The sequence below is a fragment of the Corythoichthys intestinalis genome, chromosome 7, assembly GCF_030265065.1.
Source record: "Corythoichthys intestinalis isolate RoL2023-P3 chromosome 7, ASM3026506v1, whole genome shotgun sequence".
NCBI lineage: Eukaryota > Metazoa > Chordata > Actinopteri > Syngnathiformes > Syngnathidae > Corythoichthys > Corythoichthys intestinalis.
Window position 1 is genome coordinate 2,197,880 of NC_080401.1, and position 12,466 is coordinate 2,210,345.

At 40.3% G+C, this 12,466-nt stretch overlaps 1 long non-coding RNA gene across 1 annotated transcript; it reads right to left on the minus strand.

Moving 5' to 3' along the window:
• Positions 1 to 5,513: 5,513 nt before the first annotated feature.
• Positions 5,514 to 8,704, minus strand: LOC130919375 (uncharacterized). Its single transcript, XR_009063952.1, has 3 exons — positions 7,599 to 8,704; positions 7,290 to 7,438; positions 5,514 to 7,091 (listed from the first exon to the last, which is right to left on the minus strand). It is a non-coding gene; the product is annotated as an uncharacterized LOC130919375 (long non-coding RNA).
• Between the last annotated feature and the right edge of the window lie 3,762 nt (positions 8,705 to 12,466).

The following is a 12,466-nucleotide window of genomic DNA, read 5'->3' on the forward strand; positions in this document are numbered from 1 at the left end:
AATGCCCTCCTGTTCAACATTTTTATTCCTCCAGAAAATTGAGATTTTAAGCTTTCCAATGATGTATCACACATGCAAATCGGACACTTTTGAAAGTTGGCTAAATTGGGGGTCTCAGAGCGGAACTTCAAGTCACCTGAGTGTTTTATTTAAATATATTTATATTACATATATATATATATACATATATACACTCACCGGCCACTTTATTAGGTACACCATGCTAGTAACGGGTTGAACTCCCTTTTGCCTTCAGAACTGCCTCAATTCTTCGTGGCATAGATTCAACAAGGTGCTGGAAGCATTCCTCAGAGAGTTTGGTCCATATTGACATGATGGCATCACACAGTTGGTGCAGATTTGTCGGCTGCAAATCCATAATGCGAATCTCCCGTTCCACCACATCCCAAAGATGCTCTATTGGATTGAGAGCTGGTGACTGTGGAGGCCATTTGAGTACAGTGAAGCCAGTCTGAGATGATTTCAGCTTCATGACATGGCGCATTATCCTGCTGAAAGTAGCCATCAGAAGTTGGGCACTTTGTGGTCAAAAAGGGATGGACATGGTCAGCAACAATACTCAGGTAGGCTGTGGTGTTCCAACGATGCTCAATTGGTACCAGGAGGCCCAAAGAGTGCCAAGAAAATATTCCCCACACCATTACACCACCACCACCAGCCTGAACCGTTGATACAAGGCAGGATGGATCCATGCTTTCATGTTGTTGACGCCAAATTCTGACACTATCATCTGAATGTCGCAGCAGAAATCGAGACTCATCAGACCAGGCAACGTTTTTCCAATCTTCTATTGTCCAATTTCGATGAGCTTGTGCAAATTATAGCCTCAGTTCCTGTTCTTAGCTGAAAGGAGTGGCAGTGGCACCCGGCGTGGTCATCTGCTCCTGAAGCCCATCTGCCTCAAAGTTCGATGTACTGTGCGTTCAGAGATGCTCTTCTGCCTACCTTGGTTGTAACGGGTGGTTATTTCAGTCACTGTTGCCTTTCTATCAGCTCAAACTAGTCTGGCCATTCTCCTCTGACATCAACAAGGCATTGCCGCCCACAGAACTGCCGCTCACTGGATATTTTTTCTTTTTCGGACCATTCTCTGTAAACCCTAGAGATGGTTGTGCGTGAAAATCCCAGTGGATCAGCAGTTTCTGAAATACTCCGACCAGCCCTTCTGGTACCAAAAACCATGCCACGTTCAAAGTCACTCAAATCACCTTTCTTCCCCATACTGATGCTCGGTTTGAACTGCAGGAGATTGTCTTAAACCATATTTACATGCCTAAATGCACTGAGTTGCCGCCATGTGATTGGTTGATTAGAAATTAAGTGTTAAGGAGCAGTTGGACAGGTGTACCTAATAAAGTGGCCGGTGAGTGTGTATGTATGTATGTATATACATTAGGGCTGTCAAAATTAACGCGTTAACGGACGGTAATTAATTTTTAAAATTAATCACGTTAAAATATTTAACGCAATTAACGCATGTGCACAGCGACCCACTCAAGCATTGCTGGGAACAGACTACAATGGCGCCGTTTGAAGTATATTGAGAGCTAAGGGCAGAGACAAGCAAGTGGAGTGGATGCAGGTGTTACCGGCACCCGCCAAGGGGGCCGCTGTTATTTCCAATGTGACCGGCATTGTCAGATTGAGTAGTGAGGAAGAAAGTGGTCGAGCGAGAGAGTAGAGAAAGTGCGCAGTTAGCGCAGGCCCGAGTGCTGCGGTTACCCACATGCTTTTGTTATGTTAATAGAAAAATTCCCATAAAGCCATTTAACGTCTCTCGGTGTTTATATGTTCGCCGCCGTCTTCCTCAAAAGGTTATCGGACAAACCGAGCCATTTGACGACAATGAGTCAACATGATTCACCAGTCCAATGATGTCCATAGCACTACCAATTTTTTGCAGGATGAATTGGACACGCAGACATTTATTGGAGCCGCGTAATTTAATGGATTACGAGGTAGCAATTCCCCCACTATTGTTTAATTATTGTGGCAAGTAACATATGGAAGATTAGATGGAGATGATCATTTACTTAATACCATGTTTTGTACTAAACGCAGAGAAGATATATCCTTTGCAGCAACCACTGTGACTCATGGTGGCTCAAATTCCCATCATTCATTTGGGCAGTTAAGAACATTTAAATCACTACAGTATCATTTAGTGAAAACACAACAAAAATAATATTCCTATCTCTCAAAAATAAAATAATGTTCACAAAAAGAAAAGCGCTCAATGCAAAGAGATCTGGCATTCCCAATCAAAATAGCTATGCAAAATAATACGCTATTCAAACATTAAGTTTGAGAATCTAGTGTATTCAAAAAATACACTAGATGGCAATATTTAGTCACAAAATACAAACGATCAAAATTACTATAACTTGTACTCACATTTATCTTTTATGAATTAAAAGTCTTTCTATCCGCGGATCCCTTTCACAGAAAGAATGTTAATGTTAATGCCGTCTTGTGGATTTATTGTTATAATAAACAAACACAATACTTATGTACAGTATGTTGAATGGATATATCCACCTTATCTTTCCATTACAACAATAATTTACAGAAAAATATGGCATATTTTAGAGATGGTTTGAATTGCTATTAATTGCGATTAATTAATTTTCAAGCTGTAATTAACTCGATTAAAAATTTTAATCGTTTGACACCCCTAATATATATATATATATATATATATATATATATATGTTTTTTTTTTTTTTTTTTTTTAATTATTAAATTTATTAGGATCATGGAAGCTTCCACTTGGGGAAAATATATACATACAGTATATCCTGTATATACATAATATAATAAAAATATACAGTACTGTGCAAAAGTTTTAGGCAGGACACCTGCCTAAAACTTTTGCACAGTACTGTATATATATAAATTATAGGTGATTTGAGTGACTTTGAACGTGGCATGGTTGTTGGTGCCAGAAGGGCTGGTCGGAGTATTTCAGAAACTGCTGATCCACTGGGATTTTCACGCACAACCAGCTGGAAAATTAATTAATCGTAATTAATCGCAATTAATCGCAATTAATCGCAATTCAAACCATCTATAAAATATGCCATATTTTTCTGTAAATTATTGTTGGAATGGAAAGATAAGACACAAGGCGGATATATACACACAACATACTGTACATAAGTACTGTATTTGTTTATTGTAACATTAAAACCACAAATGGCATTATTAACATTCTTTCTGTTAAAGTGATCCACGGATGGAAAGACTTGTAGTTTTTAAAAGATAAATGTTATAGTTACAAGTTATAGTAATTTTAAATATAAAATATATATTTTATATTAAATATTAAAACCCCTCTTCATGTTTTCATTTTAATAAAATTTGTAAAATTTTCAATCAAAAGTAGAGTTAATATAATAATAAGAATAAGAATAAAAATAACAATAATAAGAATAGAGTGACCAAAGTCTGAGTAAGTTTTTCGTGTGTTTTGCATAGCTATTTTGATATGGAATGCCAGTTCATTTTGCATTGTTGTTTAACTGTGAGAATAGGGCCTCATTACTATAGACTGAAGTGCTTTTCTTTTTGTGAACATTATTTTTTTTGAGAGAGATAGGAATATTATTTTTGTTGCGCTTTCACTAAACGATACTTATGTTTGTTGTGAAGGAGAAGCTTATGCCAATAAGCGGCGCGGTCCAAAGAACGCCTGTGTCTACTCGCCTTTATAAAATACATATCTCTGGACATATCTTACCCAAAATACAACAAGAGACACATAATTGCCACTAAAAGAAAGAAAACTTACCGAAATATGTGTGGAGCACAAATAGCAATTTGCATTGCATTGTGCATACAGCATAAACATCTCACAACTACTAATTCTCCCACGTTTAGAAGAAATAACATTAGTATGGAACGGCGCTGCCCCCAAGCGGCCGGTGGCATTCTCTTCACTCTCAATGTCCATAAACGGCCTCATTGTAATCTGTTCAAGGCAATGTGCGAGCTGCTCATTCAGTGCATGGGTTAATTGCGTCAAATATTTTAACGTGATTAATTTTAAAAATTAATTAACGCCCGTTAACGCTATAATTTTGACAGCCCTAATATATATATATATATATATATATATATATATATATATATATACACACATAGTGTTTTTCTTGCTTTTTGAACTATTTAAGCAAGTAAAGTTTAGACAATGAAATAAGCAGTTTAATAATAAAGAAAACATTTTTATAAAAAAAAAAAAAAAAAAAAAAAGACGTTAATGCATATAAGTTTAAAGTCCAAGGGCAAGTTCCTGATAATGAAATTGCAGAATTTAGTCCAAAAGTCATTGGAGCATTAATACCAGAAGGACTTGTGTCTGCACTCTTCTGGTCAGTCTTCCTACTGGGCGCGGGTGATGGGAGAATCCTCATCCCGTTCTCCCCTGTATCTTAAAAGGACAGCCAAACTTTCGATGTATTTTCTGGATGCATTATGTAAAAATGCCTTGAATTATCATTTAGAGGGGTGGTATTCATTGCACACATTATAACTGGAATTATTTCATAATAGAGGAATAATAGGCCTTGGGGTGGACTCTGAAAAAGTGCCTAGAAAATGAGTTTCGTTCCACTGTCTGGGCACTACTTGTTCAATGCATTTTTTGATAGATAATACCCTTCTGAACTTTGGGTTAAAAGTTCACCCAACGTTTCCCTGCACCAATTTTGTCAAAAGCCAGGAATAAATATATATACAGTATATATATATATTTAGGGAAATAACAAAAAACGAAAATCTGCTGCTGCCATTTCTGGTTGTAAAATGTCTTACATTAAATTTGGCAACACAAAATCTTTCTCAAATGTCATACATACATGTACCTAATATCAGAAACAAGTATTGGTGGTTTAGTATACTCATATGTGAATTTAGATCATTAAATGTAGCAAATCTGTGCAAAAAAAAAAATCACTTCAACTAGAGGTGACACCAGCACATGAAGCACATATGTTACATTTATCTAAAAGCTTATGCTTTATATATGAAAACAATTCACAACCTACTATGTAATGAAAGGTACACAAGAAGCAGCAAACATTGGCCAAAAATGGCTAAAAATACTACCATGCACCTCAAACTGGAACAAGGCAAAATGGACTGGATGAAAATAGATGCATTAAGAGCCCAGATAATTGTAACAAAGAGTATTTATTAAAGTGTCAGATTATGTTACAGCATGTCATTTACACACCCACCCCTGCCTCACACACACACAAAAAAAAAATATATATATATATTCATACAGTGGGGAGAGCAAGTATTTGATACACTGCCAATGGGAAAACCCATTGGCAGTGTATCAAATACTTGTTCTCCCCACTGTATATCAAATGTGCATTCACAATAAAACCATGCCACTTCATTGGAACATCCATCTTTTTTGGCAGTCAAATCGAACAAAGGTCTATGTTTTGGGAAAAGGGAATACAGACTTTTTTTTTTTTTTTGGTTTGTTTTAAAAGTGTTAAAATGGAGAGTACCATCTTGATAATGAATCAAAACTTAGGACAGATTTTACATGGTGGGTGATTACTCATCAATATCACTATCATCAGTGTCATTATCCCATGTGCCTCTTTCTGTTTCCTTTGAGATATTCTTACAGTTCTGGCAGAGGAATAAATCTGTACAAGACATTTTTGCAGACAAGCATGAACATCTTTCAGTCTCACACTTGCTTATCTTGCAACCACAGTGGACTACCTATAGCACACTATCTGGGGCAGGATTTCTAGTCATTCATTTTACTGTTAATTCACCATCCTCAATGTCCCATCCATTGCCAATTGGTGAAGGGGCACACACCATACCAGTCAGAGAATGTCGCATTACTAGCCACGTTTACATGCTGACTTTTATTCATACCGATTCAAATCATTCCGAATGGAAATTTCACATCAGCTGTTTACATGTCACTTCATCTATTCCGATCCAGCGTTTACATGTGACTGCCATTATTCCGAAAGGACGTTTGACAACTGCCGTCTGACATGCGCAGATTAATCAAAACAAAGCGTCACGTTGCAAAACATGGAGATCGATCGTCAGATCAGCTGCTGTTTTAACTTTTCGAGTGGAAACAAAACTTCAGAATGATACGCCGTTCATTTAAAAAGTTGTGTGGGTGCGCTGTGCATGTGCCTGGAAGCCATGTTGCAAGTGACGTTACTTACGTCACCAAGTGACGTCACCACGTCAGTACGGAGCATGCGCAGAAAGAACGCAACCAGACACCATTCCGCTTCCCTGTTTACATGATATAATTTTACTTCTAATCGGTTTGGGAAAAGGAATATTCCACCCCTGTGAATCGGAATGAAATTCCATTCGGTTTGGGCCTGTTCATTCCGAATGAGGTGTTTATATGGAACACATTTATTCGGTTTGAACAGATATTCCGATTGTAATTGGAATATTTGGCTCCATGTAAATGTGGCAACTGCTGCTTGGTAGTTTGCCCTTTTGCTGTGTTGGAAGAGAGCATCACTTGTTGGAGGAATGGACAGTTCTGGCAAAGCTGACGATGCCATACAGAATGCCTTCTATCTTGCACTGTTGACATTTTTTGCAGTTGACTGGCCATACAGATGGCACACATATTTGCTCAATGCCTCAAAAGTAGACTGGTCGAGGTTAAAACTACTACCCAGATCTGTAAACGCAGTCAGGTATTCTTCTTGTTGATAAGCAAGAGAAAATGTCTTTGTTTTGCCCAAGCCATGAAAGGCACTGGTCGAGTCACAACCTGTTAATGTATGGATGCCAATGAGGGCTGAACAAACATTTGGGCCAAGAGCTGGTTTTCCAACCAGATGTTGTGCCAGCCATTTGTTCAGTGTCACTTTCTTGGCTTACCTCAGTAGATTCGGTAGCTGATGTACCCGATGACTGAGGTATCCTGTCTAAAAGTTTGTCTGTTGTTGGTAATGTCTCCAAAAAAAAACATTTCAGACATGTTGCGCTGGAAAGGGGTGTGAAAAACCAACCGGCGTAAATCACGCTTCAATCTTCTTTTCAGCAAAACCTACCTGAAACAAAGTTAAAGGGAAAGATGAGCACAAGACACACATATTCACATCACACACACCCACCCACATTCACTCTTGCACTTATATTTCTCATTCACACAAATACACCAAAGAGAAAAAAATTAAACATTCTCTCAAAGCCTTTTTTAGACACTACATATCTAAAAAAAAAATTTTGTATGAAGATTTATAAATTACCTGTAGTCTGAAGCATCAAGATCCTCATGGTTCTTCACGGTGTTCATGAACAACCTTCTTAGCTTGTCCATTCTGAGCACTTTTGTCAACGATAATCCTTTGACGGACCACTTGTTCACAAGAGTTTGTAGCTCTCAGCATAGGGTTGTCTGAAACACACACATACTTAGGATGTGCAAAGAGTAACGCTTTCAATGCTTTGGCTAAAGGCAAGCAGAATACAAGTGACATGTTGTTGACCAATGCTTTACCTTTGAAATGTGTAATTTTAGCAAAGTGTCAATGGAATAGTGCAACGTAATAACTCACAGTTCTTCGTCCCTCGTTGCAGTTTCTGTTGCTGTTGACTTGGTTAGGAACCTGGTGTAATCTTGGTAACAGGATTTATGGTATCGCACCTCCATTGCAACACAGTCTTTTGTCTTTGATATGTAAAATGATTGAAGAGTCTTTCTTCATCTCTGCTGCCTGCAGCAACCGGCCTTTACACAAAAAAGAATGATAATAGGTATTATTGTCACATCACCGCTTTTCACAGTATATGCACATCACAGATTTAAACGTAAAGGGTTTGTTGAGGTTGGTTGGTTGGTTGGTTGGGTGGGTGGGGGTGGGGGGTAGCTGTGATCTATGACTGTGAGGGGCACAGCTAACCCGAGTTTGGTGACAACTGCTGGATTCACTCGATAAATTATTCAGCAGCTCGCGTTTTTACTAAACTATAGCCTTAAAAATTAACAACAAATTATTTTCAGTCCTTTAATAAACATCGGTCATATTGTTTTAAAAAAATGTGCGCGTGTGTGTGATGCACATACCTGCCGACAATGTCTCTGCTTTGGCGAGATGATCCCTCTGCCGTTTGCCTTCCAATCCCAAACGAGCATACTTTGAAACTTTTTTTTTTTTTTTTTTTAAACAAACGATGCAGATGGCTGGAAGGACAGGGCCAGCAGAAGCGATGGGCAAACCTGAACCGGAACAAAGTTTTTTTCTGGGAGTTTCAGACGCTTCTGCAACTTCCCTAGTACTCGCAGGGGGGTTCTGTTTATCAGTAAAATGCCGGTAGCATGTAGTGTTAAATCCAGCGTCGCCAGGAATATTTTCAAAATCCATATCCACGCAATGTTGGTATATTTCTGCAAGATACTTGATAGCGCCGTGAAGACAAAGCCACTTTTTAAGCAGGTTCTGTTCATGTTCCACCGTTGATAAGTGAAAAAAGATGCATGAGGCATCGTTTATTTCCCACTTTCTGCACTCTTTTAACTTTTTTTCTCCAATCGCTCTTCTTCACTCTCCGATGTTGTAGTCGCCATTGTTGATATCTGGTTGTTATGGTGAGGAGAAAGCGGCTACCTGATAGGCTCATGTGACCAAAATCACACCACTCCCGACCTAATGGCACTTCGCCCACACCAGAGATCAATGCGCCTCAACGCAAAATACTCCCGGGGTTTCACCACCGAGATAAAAAAATTGGCACGTTTTCAGAGGGTGAACTCCACGGATTCTTACTTAGAACTAATAAATCTATTTTATGAAGAAAACAATATTTAGTGCCCCTGGTAGTGGAGCGAAACTGAACGAAAAGGTAGGTGACCTGACGGCCTATAAGTTGATACGGACAAATTCACAATGGGACAGATTGTGGTCGTATCATGAGGAACCACCTCATTGTTTTAATTTATAGAACTTTTAGGTTGCAATATTTCCGTCACGCAGCAAACTGACTTGCAACCAGCTTCTCACATGCCTTAATGCAGTGTTTTTCAACCTTTTTTGATTGACGGCACGTTTTTACATTGGAAAAAATCTCGCGGCACACCACAAACCAAAAATATTCCAAAATTATTTTCTGTACAGTATATTTAATTTAGGGCTGTCAAACGATTAAATTTTTTAATCGAGTTAATTACAGCTTAAAAATGAATTAATCGTAATTAATCGCAATTAATCGCAATTCAAACCATCTCTAAAATATGCCATGTTTTTATGTAAATTATTGTTGGAATGGAAAGACACACGACGGATATATACATAAAACATACTGTACATCAGTACTGTATTTGTTTATTGTAACAATAAATCCACAAATGGCATTATTAACATTCTTTCTGTTAAAGTGATCCACGGATAGAAAGACTTGTAGTTCTTAAACGATAAATGTTATAGTTACAAGTTATAGTAATTTTATATTAAAACCCCTCATGTTTTCGTTTTAATAAAATTTGTAAAATTTTCAATCAAAAGTAGAGTTAATATAATAATAATAAGAATAAAAATAGAGTGAGAAGTTTTACGTGTATTTTGCATAGCTAAATTGATATGGAATGCCAGTTTATTTAGCATTGTTGTTTAACTGTGTGTCAGAATAGGGCCTCATTACTATAGACTGAAGTGCTTTTCTTTTTGAGAACATTATTTTTTTTTGAGAGATAGGAATATTATGTGTTGTGCTTTCACTAAACGATACTTATGTTTGTTGTGAAGGAGAAGCTTATGCCAATAAACGGCGCGCCTGTGTCCACTCGCCTTTACTGTATAACATATACAGTGGGGAGAACAAGTATTTGATACACTGCCAAAAGTGTATCAAATACTTGTTCTCACTCGCCAAAGCCCATTGGCAGTGTATCAAATACTTGTTCTCACCACTGTATCTGAACATATCTTACCCAAAATAAAACAAGAGACACATAATTGCCACTAAAAGAAAGAAAACTTACCGAAATATGTGTGGAGCACAAATAGCAATTTGCATTGCATTGTGAATACAGCATAAACGTCTCACAACTACTAATTCTCCCACGTTTAGAAGACATAACATGAGTATGGAACGGTGCTGCCCCCAAGCGGCCGGTGGCATTCTCTTCACTCTTAATGTCCATAAACGGCCTCATTGTAATGTTTGAGGCAATATGCCAGCGGGTGCGTTAATTGCGTCAAATATTTTAACGTGATTAATTAAAAAAATTAATTAACGCCCGTTAACGCGATAATTTTGACAGCCCTAATTTAATTATAAAATAATTTCTCAGTATGTATACTTAATCAGTGTGAAACTTGAGCCTGTTTAGATGAACACAAAGTCGATATCCTTATTCTTCAACAGCTCTGTCTTTCTGTTTTTATTTATTTTTTTTAGCAGTGAGGCTTGAAAAGCTCAGAATTATCAGACAGGGGCTTGACTTGAGACTTGAGCAATGTCTTTAACCACACCAGGGCCAAGCATCTCACAGACAATGGCTTTGCAGGCAAGTAGTATTAATGTCTCAGTCACAGTGTGGGACTTTTTGGATTCAGCAACAAGGTAACTGGCTTTGAGGGCTTTCTCATTTACCTTCGTAGTTTTTTATCAAAAAAGTTGCCTGTTTGTGTTTTCACGAAGGCGAACAAAATAGTCCATCGAGTAGTTTTGGAGTGACGAATGTTTCGTTTGGAGATGATGTTTAGGAAAGCTGCTCGTGTCGCGTTCAAGAACTGCTCGGATTTCTAGCCGTCAGGCATTTTGCTCTCCTTGACAATGTGTATAAAACACAGGTCGAGGATTGACGCTCGTCACATATGGATGAAATTGAAAGGACACTTTCGAGTATATCGACATATGACGAGTCTAACCAAATAATGTGCAGTAGATGTGCTGGGGTCCACATTGTCGCGGACAAGGTCGTTGATGGCTAGAAATCCGAGCAGTTTTTGAACGCCATCCATCCATTATCCTCCGCTTAGTCCGGGGTCGGGTCGCGGGGACAGCAGCTTTAGCAGGGAAGCCCAGACTTCCCTCTCCCCAGCCACTTCAGCCAGCTCCTCCGGCGGGATTCCAAGGCGTTCCCAGGCCAAGCGTCTCTCAGCGAGTCCTGGGTCGTCCCCGGGGCCTCCCGCCGGTGCGACATGCCCGGAACACCTCTCCAGGGAGGCGTCCAGGAGGCATCTGAACCAGATGCCCGAGCCACCTCAACTGGCTCCTCTCAACGCGGAGGAGTAGCGGCTCGACACCAAGCCCCTCCAGGATGACCGGGCTTCTCACCCTATCTCTAAGGGAGAGCCCAGACACCCTGCGGAGGAAACTCATTTTGGCCGCTTGTATCCGGGATCTTGTTCTTTCGGTCACGACCCACAGCTCGTGACCATAGGTGAGGATAGGAACGTAGATCGACCGGTAAATCGAGCGCTTCGACTTTTGGCTCAGCTCCTTCTTCACCACAACGGACCGGTACAGAGTCTGCATCACTGCAGACGCTGCACCGATCCGTCTGTCAATCTCCCGCTCCCTCCTACCCTCACTCGTGAACAAGATACTTGAACTCCTCCACTTGGGGCAGGATCTCATCCGCGACCCGGAGATGGCATGCCACCCTTTTCCGGCTGAGGACCATGGTTTCGGATTTGGAGGTGCTGATCTTCATCCCAACTGCTTCACACTCGGCTGCGAACCGCCCCAGTGAGAGTTGTAGGTCACGGCTTGATGAAGCCAACAGCATCACATCATCTGCAAAAAGCAGAGATGCAATGCTGAGGTCACCAAACCGGAAACCCTCAACGCTTCTGCTGCGCCTAGAAATTCTGTCCATAAAAATTATGAACAGAATCGGTGACAAAGGGCAGCCTTGGTGGAGTCCAATTCTCACCGGGAAAGAATTCGACTTACTGCCGGCAATGCGGACCTGACTCTGACATCGGTCGTACAGGGACCTAACAGCCCTTACCAAGGGGCTCGGTACCCCGTACTCCAAGAGCACCCTCCACAGGACTCCCCTAAGCACACGGTCGAACGCCTTCTCCTAATCCACAAAACACATGTAGACTGGTTGAGCGAACTCCCATGCCCCCTCGAGGATCCTGCCAAGGGTGTAGAGCTGGTCCAATGTTCCGCGGTCGAAAACCACACTGCTCCTCCTGAATCCGAGATTCGACTTCCTGACGGACCCTCCTCTCCAGCACCCCTGAATAGACTTTAACGGGGAAGCTGAGGAGTGGGATTCCTCTATAATTGGAACACACCCTCCGGTCCCTCTTCTTAAAAAGGGGGACCACCACCCCGGTCTGCCAATCCAGAGGCACTGTCCCCGATGTCCACGCAATGTTGTAGAGACGTGTCAGCCACGACAGCCCCACAACATTCAGAGCCTTTAGGAACTCCGGGCGGATCTCATCGACCCCCGGGGCCTTGCCAC